Source organism: Oryctolagus cuniculus, chromosome 21 (genome assembly GCF_964237555.1).
Source record: "Oryctolagus cuniculus chromosome 21, mOryCun1.1, whole genome shotgun sequence".
Taxonomy (NCBI): Eukaryota; Metazoa; Chordata; class Mammalia; order Lagomorpha; family Leporidae; genus Oryctolagus; species Oryctolagus cuniculus.
The window spans coordinates 5,326,709-5,339,227 of record NC_091452.1 but is presented as its reverse complement, the minus strand read 5'-3'; the positions used below and the strand labels follow the sequence as shown (position 1 = coordinate 5,339,227).

Below are 12,519 nucleotides of genomic sequence, written 5' to 3'. Positions count from 1 at the left end.
CTGCGCCCAGTGTGGGGAGACCACGACAGTGAGGGGAGGGAACAGAGGCTGAGGGCCCAGACCGGTGAGCTCCTGGGGGGGTCGCTGCGAGGGACGTGGGACAGCCACAGCAAGTGCACTCTGAGCAGGGCTGGCCGGGCAGTGTCCTGTGCCAAGCCCACCTCTGGGTCTCTGTTAAAAGGACACCTGAGCTGCGCGCAGGCCGCTGTGGGGGCCACGAGTGAAAGAGCCCTCTGTGACCACCACGTGAGCAAAGCCAGCAGCTCCAGGGCCTGGAGACGTGGCTTCACGAGGCTCAGAGCGCGGGCTCACTGCCCAGGTGTCACAGCCAGTCAGCCACTAGGCTCAAGGCAGGCCCCCCACGCCCCGGGCCCCGGGCCCCCGCCGGAGCCGGCGGACGGGAAGTGGCGCTGGCTGCAGCCAGCGGAGGAGGCGCACGTGCGTTTCCGACGTAACCGGTACATTTGTGCTTGCTGGGCTGCCGCCAGCCGGGCCCGCGCCAGCGAGGTCTGCTCAGAACCGCTCCCTCCTCCGCTCCTTCTTCTCCATTGAGTTTTGCGAACAAGAGAGCTGAACCGCAGCCCAGCAAACCCTTCCTGCTCTGCGGTTCCCGGCTGCCGCCCCAGGGCGGCCCCTCTGCTGGCTCCTCCTCGCTAAGTTCTGGGCGCCCCGGGAGGTCGTGGTTTCCATCCCATGCAGCTCCCCATCTGGCCTCACTTCCCGGCAGCGGCAGCGGCAGGGGGTGGGGGAGGGGGAGGGGTAGAGGAAGGGCTCCGCCCCTCATGGGGGTCCCAGCCAGTGTCAGAGGCTGCAGGCTGAGTGGGGGCTGTGACTGCCCCACTGAACCAACAGCCCAGAACTAGAGACCCAAAACACAGCCCTGACCTCCCGCCCAGGGACAGCGGCCAGGCACAAAGGACGCACACTGGGTGACCACCGATTCGGGAGCTGGCTCCCTGCCTCCATGCACACTTGAGTGGGACTTGGGGGCTGACTCCCTGCACCCTTGCACACTGAGTGGGACTTGGGGCCAATGCACACTGGGACCCGACCGGGGTGGGGGGGCCGACTCCCTGCATCTGTGCACAGAGTGGGATGGCAGGCGGCAGCTGCGGGGGGGGGGGGGGGCAGCACAGGGGTTCACCACCGTTAGAAATTTTAAAAGCCCACCCCCCACCCCCTCCAGAAAGGCTTCTTGATTGCTAGCCACGGGCTCTTAGTTGGGCCAATGTTGCTCTGTGGTGACCCCAAATGCCCGGGCTGTCTCCTGATAGACACCCAGCACTCAGGGGACCCTCCCAGCCCCCTGGGGTATGGCCAGGAAGGTCCCATCCCCGGGCTTGCCACGACCTCAAGGAGCCATCGGTAGGCCTGTCCTGAGAGGCTGCCCGCTCTCTCCCTCTGCCCACCGGCCTGCCGTCGCCCCCAGAGGCGCCCAGACCTGGGTGGGAAGGAGGCAGCCCCTCAGGTTCCCGCGTCACCAACATCTGGCCCACACATCCTCAGCTCGGGCACACCGCCCCTCCTCCACCGCAGGCCCGGAGGACGACTTTCCCAGGAATTTATGGGGTCGCCCAGTACTCCAGGGCAGGTCTCTGGGGGACATCAGCCACATGTGAACACAGACAAATGACGCTGCTGCTAAGAATAGCTACGCCCCGGGCCTGGCCGCAGCCCACCCACTCAACAACGCCCACCCCCACCCTGGGCAACCGTCCAGGCCAGACTCCACGGAGCCTCCCTCCCCGGCCCAGCTGCTCAGCCCTGAGGCCACCCAGACACCCCGGCCAAGGGGGGAAGGCCCCACCAGCCCCGCCTGTCGCTCAAAGCTGGGCTCATCTGGGCCGGGCAAGCACCCCCGGCGCTGACCACTAAGTGTCTGGCCAGAACGCCTGTGGCCATGGGGGCTACCGAGGGCCAGGGGCCCGGGGCAGCGAACACGACAGCGTCCACCTGGGCCCGAAGCACCCGCCTGTGGCCGAAACTAGGTTATGACCCAGGCCGGGCAGAAGCAGGGTGTGGACAGAAAGGGACCACAACCCCCCTGGGACAAAAGGGGGCCAGGCAGGACCTGTGCCAAGCAGGGGACTGTGTGTGAAAGGGCGCAGGCCCCTCAGGCAGGGGCTGGCCGAGCTGAGCCAGAGTGCAGGGGTGTGACGCAGAACTCATGAGTACCCCAGTCTTCCAGGTGAAGCCAGCAGGCCGCGTGCGGAGAGCCCTCCTAACACCTCGGGAAGCCACTGAGCACACGTGCCACCCCCCACCTTAAGTCAGTGTGGCCCCCACAGCTCACAACATGCAGTCCTGGAAGCCACAGGAGGCGGCCCAGTAAAGTGTGGAGGCGGGGGTGGGCAGGAAAGGCTTGGAGGTGGACCCAAGAGGCCCCCAGGTACCAGCGGGTGAGGGGCTGGGCCCGCTGACCCCCCCTACCCCCACAGGACACAGCCAGGCGGGCTCCATCTCAACACAAGAGGCAAACCAGCCGCGGTGACACGGCAACCCCTGCACGCCGCGCCAGCGCTTCCTGCCGACGGCTGCTCCCTGGAATCTGGGGGAGGCTGACCCTGCCCTCCAGGTCTGGCCACTCAGGGCCAGTCCAAGGCCACGGTGATTGCTTTAGGGAGGGCTTTTGCTCTCAAGCCAAGCAGTGAGACTCCTCCTAGAGCTTCCGCTGGAGCCTCGGGACAGCAAGGACAACGGGCCTCTGGCTACCCAGGACTGAATGGAGACAGTGCCTGGATCCAACTGTGCCTGAAGCCTCCCCTGAGGTTTGGTTTGGTTTGGTTTACTGGAAGCTTCCTGCTATAAACGTGAGGACCAGGGGGAGTCTGCCCATTGCAGCCAAGCAACCCCTCCCACCAAAATCCCAGGCTCTCCTCCCCCTCCCAGCCCCTCACCTTGCAGGTGGGGAGAGCTCCAAAGCCAGCCGGAGGAGACAGGCCTGCCTGCCTCCTGCCCTGGGGGCAGAGGCGCGCCACCCAGCCCAGCCTGAGCCTGCGGCCACTCTAACGGGCAGAGCGAGGCAGATAAGGGCAGCCAGCTTGGCCTAGCCGGCTCCGGCCAGATCTGGGTCACTCCTGGGCGGCAGTCACACCCCGCCCACGGCGCCCCCAGCAGTAACCGGAGCCCCAGCCGGGGCTTCTGGAGGAACATCCCGATCTCAATCGCTCTGTCCCTGGGACATCTGCTACCAGGGCCGCAGAGCCCAGTGCCTGCTGCTGTGATAAACAGAGGCCAGGCCAGAAGAAAGGGGCATTGTCTGCAGCCCGAGGCCCCAGGGGCCAGACCCTGCACGGCCTCTGCTCCCTAGACTGTAAAATGGGCGGCCATCCCTGGCCTGGGGCTGGCCAAGGCCTCCCCCTGCACTCCCCTGCTGGCCCCGCAGGTGTGGGCCCCCCTCAGTCCCCTCCCCACAGCCCTGGGCCTGCTTCTGCTCCCATTCCACAGCCTGAGCTCTGCCCACAGGCAGGGACAGGGACAGCAGCAGGAAGAGTAGCAGTGCTGTTTCCTGCCCCTGGGTCCCGAGCAACCCCGGAACCAACAGATCCAGGGCAGGTGCCTCACAGCCACGGCCACGGCCAAGGGCAAGGGCAGCGGTCGCCACACCAGTGACCACCACACCCATGTGACAGGCTCCACTCTTATCCCCACTCCCCAGGCAGAGAGACTGAGGTACACGCAGGCTGATCAGTTACTTGCCTGAGGTCACAGAGCTCCAAAGTGGCCCAGCCTGGAGGCAAACCCAGGAGAGTCCCCTCCAGTGCCCACTTCAAACTGTAGCCAGCGACCTGTCAGGCTACAGGGACCCCCGCCTCCCCACCAGCCAGAACCAGGCACCACGGGACCAGGCCCAGCCTGCAGCGGGAGGTGGCCCCAGGCAGGGCACAAGGGCTGTGCCATCCCTCTGGGTCAGGCCCTGGGGCACTCACTGCCCCCAGGCTCTGCCACCCCCCTCACCGGGATCCAGGGCCCTGGTTCCAGTCCTGTCCCTTCTCCTCAAGCCCCAAGCCTAGGAACCACGAATTCGAGAGCCACACTTGCTGTGTCCCCTTGTCCCCGCACCCCACACACAGGAGGTGCTAAGTGCTTGTTGAATCCACGGGCACGCCAAGGGCAGAACCGCAGGCGGCTCAGAGACTGCTCGGCAAACAGAAACACGCGAGGGACCCGGCAGGGCCTCTCACCGCCAGCCTGCACCAGCAGGTTCGTCACAGGTGGCCGCACGTCCCCAGACATCGGGTGATGACCCCACATCAGCAACACACCAAGGCCCCAGACCCTCGTCCCGGGGAGCCACGATGCCAGGCCACCCACGGCTGGGGCCTGGAGGGGCTCTGTGCATCTCAGCTCCCAAGGTCCCGAGTGCAGAGCCAGGTGTGCGGGGAGAGGCGTGTGCAGCCTGTGCCTCCCGGTGCCCGGAGGCGGGACAGCCAGCAGCAGGTAACGAGCAGGCTTCGGGGGGCACCGGGCCTCGCCGCTGGTGGCCACTCAGTCCAGGCTCGGCCCCGGCTTCCACACAGCCGTCCCCTCCGCCTCGCCCAAGGACCCTGGTCACAGGCTTTCGTTAGGGTCCACCTGTGTAAGCCAAGATGACATCGTCTCAAAGCGCACCTGCCCCGCGTACAGGCACACGGACAGGGCCCGCATCGGGAGAACACGCTCGAGGCTTTGGGCGCCACCATTCACCCCACTGCGCCAGACCCGGCCTTTCCTGTGGTCACTGAACCAGAGTGCTCAACCACCGCCCAGCCCCGCAGCCGGGCCCAGGGCAGCACCCAGCATGCAGAGGGGGAGACAGACAAGGAAGCGGAGCCACACGCCAGGGGGCCTTCTGAGCGGACCCGGCAGCCAAGGCCTCCCTCCAGCCTCCGGGAAGCCAGAGGCTCCCACGCCCATGGCGATGACTCACCCCCACTTCCCAGGCCAAGAGGCGGCTCAGAGCTGTTCCTAGGGAGGAGGGAGGGACAGACAAACAGGGGTCCGGGACCACCCCCCAAAGCCTCTGTGATTCGCTCCACTGCCAAATGGGAACAAACCCATCTGGGAAGCCCCCTCGAGAGACAAGGGGAGACAGGAAGGCAGCGGCAGGCCCAGCCGGCACCAGCTCTCCGGTCGTTAGCACACAGCTGCCCACCCAGCTCGGACCCTGGCAGAAAGGGCCTATTGTGACATCACAGGCCGGGAATTCTGTGATTAGCCAGGGAAGGGGGACAAAGGACCCAGTGTCATGCAAATAGGAGGGGCAGCCCCTCCTGGAGAGGTGGGCACCTCTGGGCCTCTGACCTGGGCTGGAGCCACGCCCCCGGGGGTCAGAGAGGGGCCTCCATGGGTGAAGCGGGCAAGCTCCGGTGGGCTCCCAGCAGGGGAACCAGACCACACAGAAGTACCCCGGCCCACTGGGACCCCGGCCCGCTGCCGCGTGTCTGTGGGCGTGCTGCCGACCCTCTCTGCGCCCAGCCGGGGGGCTGTGGGAGAGACACAGAAGCCAGGCAGAGGTGTGCAGGGCGCCCCAGCCATGCAGTCTGCACCTCCCCTACGCCTGATCCTATCTGGGAGGCCAGGACGCCCTGGGATGGCCATGGACACTCAGCACACAGCAAACACAGGACATCCCCGGAGGGCCTGTCTGAGGCCCTGCCCCAACCCCTGGCCACGAATTCCAGGGTGGGGCTTTGTGGCGGGGGAGAGGCCCAGGCCCTTGGGGGACTGAGCAGGCACAACCACTTAAGGAGTGGCCACTGTCCACTGGGGACACAGTGGTGCCCACGATGGAGGACCTGGGCGGGGGTGCTGTGGTCAGCTCATCACCATGTGAGGGCATCAGAGGGGCCTCTGGAGGCGACTGGCGCCCTAGCAGGGCCCCAGCGGGCTCTCCCTCCCACCTCACCGTGAGGACACCAGACGACACCATCCACGGGCCGGTACACAGACCCTCAGCAGACCCCAGTCTGTGGCCCCTGGCCCGCGGCTCCCAGCCTCTGCCACTCGTGAGGTGCCCTGGGACAGCCACACCCACAGCTGAACACGGGCACGTGGCAGATTCCAGTGGTGAGCGCCACAGGATCTGCCCAGGTGGAGCCCAGAGGCCTGCGGCTGCCGGGGCGGGCAGCCCAGGGAAGGTGGGCTGAGCAGAGCGCACAGCCGATAACAAGGCCCTGAGGCAGGACCCCGAGACAAGGAGCAAAGAGGCTCCTAAGGGGCCGGCGCCGCGGCTCACTAGGCTAATCCTCCGCCTAGCGGCGCCGGCACACCGGGTTCTAGTCCCAGTCGGGGCGCCGGATTCTGTCCCGGTTGCCCCTCTTCCAGGCCAGCCCTCTGCTGTGGCCAGGGAGTGCAGTGGAGGATGGCCCAGGTGCTTGGGCCCTGCACCCCATGGGAGACCAGGAAAAGCACCTGGCTCCTGGCTCCTGCCATCGGATCAGCGCAGTGCGCCGGCTGCAGTGCAACGGCCGCGGCGGCCATTGGAGGGTGAACCAACGGCAAAGGAAGACCTTTCTCTCTGTCTCTCTCTCTCACTGTCCACTCTGCCTGTCAAAAAAAAAAAAAAAAAAAAAAAAAAGAGGCTCCCAAGGGCGCACACCGGCCCCTGCAGGCTCCCTCGGCAAAGCCCAGACCTGAGACCCCAAGCAGCAGCCGACAGCCCCTCCCCACAAAGGCACACACGCGTATACACACGCTGCAAGCAGGCACACAACACACAGCCATGTGCACACACACAGGTTTGCACACAAGCACAAGCATGCACACAACACACCCACGTGCGTACACATGCACACAGGTGTGCACACAACACACAGCCCCACACACGTGCACGCAGACACACACGTGCATCTCCACCGACCACTCCCCTGTGATGGCGGAACTCCCTGGGAACAGCTCTGGGCGGGACCACCTGGCCGCCCGATCTGCTCAGGAACCCCCAGCGCCCCCAGGTGTGAAGCAAGCCCTGCCTGGACCTCCCGGGCCACCTGAGCCCACGTCCAGCCCCAGGCCACCTGTGCCCCCCCCCCGGTCACCTTGGCCGGACAGAAACCCATCCCTGGAGCTCACGTGCTGGGGTGACACAGCCCACAGCAGGGAGAGCTCCTGCGCCCCGGGGCCTGCCCACCACCGGCGCGGCCAGAGAACACGCCGAGAGGAAAGGGAGGGGGGCAGTCACAGAGGCTGACCTGGGACTGCCCTGGACATCCAGGGCCCAACCTGGCTACCCAAGACCCCTCCTCAGGGCTGCGAGCGGCGGCCTCTGAGGAAGCAGAGGTGGGCGGCTCTGGGTGGGCGCACCCAGGCCACATGCCCAGGCCCTGTCCCCGCCCCAGCCCGGCCCACACGTGGGGCAGGGAGGAGGCGGCACCTGCAGCTCAGAGTGAGTGGGGGGCCTCCCCGAGCCACGCCTGCGATGACCCAGCTCCTGGACCTCAGCTTCCTCACCTGCAGAGTGGGACCACCCAGCACCCTCCCTTCCCGGGGAGGATCACACCGGCCGTGACAGCGGCAGCCACGGCAAACCCACACAGGCACCAGGCCCACGCGGGCGCCATCTTCATGGCTCCACAGGCTTCCCGAGCGCCCGAGGAACTGTGGGACGGCGTGCGGTTCTAGGTAAGGGAACGGAGGCCTGGGGGCCCAGAGCCACCAGCTGCAACCGGGGAGTGGCCCCTGCAGACCGACGCGCAGTGGGGAGACCCCAGGATACCACGGCCCAGAGGCAGGTCCCACCCATGGGGACCACAGCCACACCAGTGCCACCACAGGGGCCACGGCACGCTGTCATGCGGCAGAGCCCTCGGGTCCACCGGGCCGCGTGAGTACACGTGTTCCCATGAGTGCACATGGGTTCCACACGCTCTGACACACAACACAGCCCTCAAGTCCACTGTGCCACATGAGTGCACACGTGTTCCCATGAGTGCACATAGGCTCCACATGCTGACACACGACAGAGCCCTCAAGTCCGCTGTGCCACGTGGGTACACACGTGTTCCCATGAGTGCACATGGGTTCCACACGATGACACACAACAGAGCCCTCGAGTCCACTGTGCCACATGAGTGCACATGGGTTCCACACGCTCTGACACACGACAGAGCCCTCAAGTCCACTGTGCCACGTGGGTACACACGTGTTCCCATGAGTGCACATGGGTTCCACACGCTCTGACACACGACAGAGCCCTCAAGTCCACTGTGCCACGTGAGAGCACACGTGTTCCCATGAGTGCACATGGGTTCCACGTGCACTGACAGGCGACAAAGCTCTCAAGTCCACACTGCCAAGTGAGTGCACACATGTTCCCATGAGTGCACATGGGTTCCACACGCTCTGACACACAACACATCCCTCAAGTCCACTGTGCCACATGGGTGCACACGTGTTCCCATGAGTACACATGGGTTCCACAGGCTCTGACACATGACAGAGCCCTCAAGTCCACTGTGCCATGTGGGTGCACACATGTTCCCATGAGTGCACATGGGTTCCACACACTCTGACACACAGCAGAGCCCTCAAGTCCACTGTGCCACGTGGGTGCACACGTGTTCCCATGAGTGCACATGGGTTCCACGCACTCTGACACACAGCAGAGCCCTCAAGTCCACTGTGCCACGTGGGTGCACACGTGTTCCCATGAGTGCACATGGGTTCCACGCACTCTGACACACGACAGAGCCCTCAAGTCCACTGTGCCACATGAGTGCACACGTGTTCCCATGAGTGCACACCGGTTCCACACACTCTGCCACCCCTCTGGTCCACACAGGGCTGCTCATTGCAGGGGCTCAGCCTGAACCCCGCGCCCCACCGTAGGTCTCAGTCACCGGCACCACGCTAGGGGCAGGGCAAGGGCCGCAAGGCAGCCCCACGGCTGACCCGAACAGACGCACATGGGGTCACAGCGCCGGGGCCTCTCCCGAGGTCCCCGGGGAGGCCCATCGGACAGTGTGCAGCTGGCGTGGGAGCCTGGACACCCGGGGAAGTCCCCTCTGGCTCCTGCTCGCCCAAGAGGGGAGGCCCCAAGCCAGCCAGAGGCCCGGCATCCGGTGTCACTTACACTCACAGGACAGCTGCCACGCCGGGCAAGCCCGCGGCCCCTCCCCCTCTGCCCCCAGGACAGAGTCGCGGGCAGAGTCGCGCCTCCTGGCCCAGGGCCAGCGGGAGACAGGGCAGCAGAGCCCCCCTGGGGGAGCCTGAGGACCCAGGCCCAGCTGAAGACAGAGTGAGGCCCCTCCCCTCCCACCCCTGGGTGTGGGTTCCTGTAAAGCAGAACTCTCTACCGGGAAGAGGAGAAATGGCAGGAGATCGGGGTGAACTCAGACCTAAAGCCCGCCTGCCGTCCACACTGGGGAGCTGCACACAGCAGCGTGCAGGGCCCTCCGGTACCCCCCTCCCAGCACCCTGACACACACCTGCCGTCCACACTGGGGAGCTGTGCACAGCAGTGCCAAGGGCCCCCTGGCACCCCGTGCCCTGACACACACCTGCCGTCCACACTGGGGGAGCTGCACACAGCAGCGCGCAGGGACCCCCAGCACCCTCCCCTGGAGCCCTGACACACACCTGCCGTCTACACTGGGGGAGCTGCACACAGCAGCGCGCAGGGACCCCCAGCACCCCCTCCCAGCACCCTGACACACACCTGCCGTCCACACTGGGGGAGCTGCACACAGCAGCGCGCAGGGACCCCCAGCACCCTCCCCTGGAGCCCTGACACACACCTGCCGTCTACACTGGGGAGCTGCGCACAGAAGAACGAAGGGTCCCCCAGCACACACCTGCAGCCTACACTGGGGAGCTGCACACAGCAGCACGCAGGGTCCCCAGCACCCCCCGCCCCGGCACCCCGACACACACCTGCCGTCTACACTGGGGAGCTGCACACAGCAGCACCGAGGGCTCCCCAGCAGCCCCCCCACCATGCCCTGACACACACCTGCCGTCTACACTGGGGAAGCTGCACACAGCAGCGCGCAGGGACCCCCAGCACCCTCCCCCGGCGCCCCGACACACACCTGCCGTCTACACTGGGGGAGCTGAGTACAGCAGTGCCAAGGCCCCCGGCACCCCCCCCCCGGTGCCCTGACACACACCTGCCGTCTACACTGGGGAGCTGCGCACCCCCCCAGTGCCCTGACACACACCTGCCGTCTACACTGGGGAAGCTGAGTACAGCAGTGCCAAGGCCCCCGGCACCCCCCCCCCGGCGCCCTGACACACACCTGCCGTCTACACTGGGGAACTGCGCACCCCCCCGGCGCCCTGACACACACCTGCAGGCTGCACCACCACCTGTGCCATACGCACGAGGAACTGAGGCCAAGATCCAGGACTCGCACAGTGCCCAGCCTCATGGGCCCAGCCGGGACCAGGACCTCGGTTTGGCCACTAAACCCTAGCCCTAAGGGACCAGAACCTCCACAAGCCCCTCCCACCTCAATTCAGGTTTCTGGGGGCGGGGCAGGGCAGCATCCTCCTCCTCCTCCTCCTCCTCCTCCTCACTGTTGAGCCACAACCGCAGCACCAGCCAACACTGACCACACACCCACGCCAAGCCAGCATTTCCAGCGAGTGCGTCCACTTGTCAGATGGGAAAACTGAGGCTGAGGGACGTGAAGGGACTCGTGCAAGGGCATCCGACCCAGGTGTAAACCCAGGTGGTCTGCCCAGAGGCAGCTACAAAGCTACAGCTCCTTCTAGTGATGGCCCCTCCCCATCTGTGTGCCCCTGCAACTTTACCCCATTTGGGGAAACTGAGGCTCCTGGAGGAGAGGGCTACACAGCAGAGAAAGGGACGGAGCCAGGACGCCACCTGGGAACGCAGCGCCTGGGGCCTGGGCTCGGAGGTGCCCCCGACACGACACCCGCTTCCCAGCGCGCTCGGCTCAGGACAAACGGCTCCCTCGTGCCCTCAGCTCGCTCGCAACTGAAGGCCCCTTGTGAGGCCGGGAAGCCCTTCCAACTTTCCAGCATTTATCCCGGCTCCTCGCTGCCAAGTCCCGGGCAAGCCTGGGCCGGTGGCCCTGATCTCAGACCAGCCCCGGGCGCCCGGCCAAGCGCCAACCTCGGCGGGGAGCCGCCTGCACCTGGCTCTCGGGCCCGAGCCCACCCCCACATCCCCAGGCCTCGAGCCCACGCCCTCCCGCACCCAGTCCCGAGAACAAACTCCTGGGCCCCAGGGCCCGGCGGCTCAGCACACTCCAGGACAAGACACCGGGCTGTGCACGGGCTCCAAGCAGAGGGGCACGGCGTCCCTGGACGTCCACTCCCCCAGAGGGCCGGCTCCGGAGTCGCCCCAGCCAGGGCCTCCGAGTTCTTCCCATGATTGCAGCAACTCCGAGCTTCTGCAAAGACGGGGCCCATTGTCCCGCAAGCACAGCCTGACCCACGTCCGGCTGCCCCCGCTGGCCAGCCAGCATCCCCGCGGCCCCCAGCCCTGGCCCAGGGCCACCAAGGCCAACGGCGGGCCCAGGGCTCCAGCCAGGTGACGCCAGGGGCCCCGGGCGACACCCCCCACCCGCGTCTGGGAGCCACGGCCCCTGTGGCGCCCACCCCCACCCCAGGCCACAGCGAGCCCGGCGCCTTCCCTTACCAAGCACACGCGCAGCCTCCCGCTCAGGCCAGCTCCGCACAACTTGCGGGAAGTCTCCCACAAAGAGGACAGGAAGAGGCCGGGAGACGGCCTCGGCACGCACCGGCCACGCCACGGGCTCCCACCAGACACCCCGCGGCCGACGGCGAGCCCATCCTTCCTCCAGGACGGACACGGGCCGAGGGACGGCCCCGCAGAGCGGCCGCTCCGCCTTCCCGCGAGACTTCGGGCTCCCACCCTGCTGAGGAGGCCCTGCCAGGGGCCGGCGGCCCAGCAGCCAGGCCGGGCTCCCCAGGCTTCCGGCGCGACGTCCCCCAAAACTGGGGCAGGCCGGGGCCCACCGGGGACAAGCTGCCGGGGCGCCCGACCCCACGCGGGGCGGCGAGCGAGACGGCGGCGGCCTCCAGCGACGGGCTCTCGCCTCCTGCCACTCCGGGCCTATAAACACAGGGAATTACATAAGTCCGCAGCTCTTGTTTGGAAGCCAAAAGTACGAGCTTTTTCTCCGAGCCTTGGCAGTAAGTAATAATTCCTCATCGCCATGGTAACCCTGGCGGGCTTCCAGCCGACACTCGGGAGCTCAAACACTGTGGGGCCTTTTTATAGCTCGGCTCGAAAAACCTCCCCAGTCTGCTCGCTGGCAGGCGGGGCGAGCTGCAGCCCCGCGTCTCCGCCTTTAACCCGTTTCCTCCCAGCTGGACGTCCCCCCGACCCCTGCCGGGCGCCAGAGCACACGGGCCTGGCCTGGCCCGGGGTCAGAGGGCCGGAGGGGCACGCTTCGCCTGGAAAACCCATCCGTCCCTTTCACCTGCGGGAAGGAAACGTGGCTCCCTGGGCCGGGGTCACCGCGGGGACGGGCCTAAGAACCACACACGCACACACGCACCGGCCCAAGCAGATGGCCCGGTGGCCAGCAGGAGTCTGACCCTCGGCTC

General features: G+C 66.6%; 1 protein-coding gene across 37 annotated transcripts in view; it reads right to left on the bottom strand.

The window, feature by feature from the left end:
- The window catches only part of NCOR2 (nuclear receptor corepressor 2), a 161,648-nt gene that overhangs the window by 113,134 nt on the left and 35,995 nt on the right, over positions 1-12,519 (bottom strand). For 31 of the 37 annotated variants that reach the window (XM_070066056.1, XM_070066079.1, XM_070066081.1 and 28 more), the window contains exon 1: positions 11,585-11,722. The exons of 4 other annotated variants lie outside the window; for them this stretch is intronic. The gene's annotated coding sequence lies outside the window, so the exon portion shown is untranslated. Of the gene's footprint in view, positions 1-2,897; positions 3,045-4,909; positions 5,123-11,584; positions 11,723-12,519 lie in introns of those variants that run through there. 2 more of the 37 variants (XM_070066058.1, XM_070066060.1) reach the window with 2 other exon arrangements.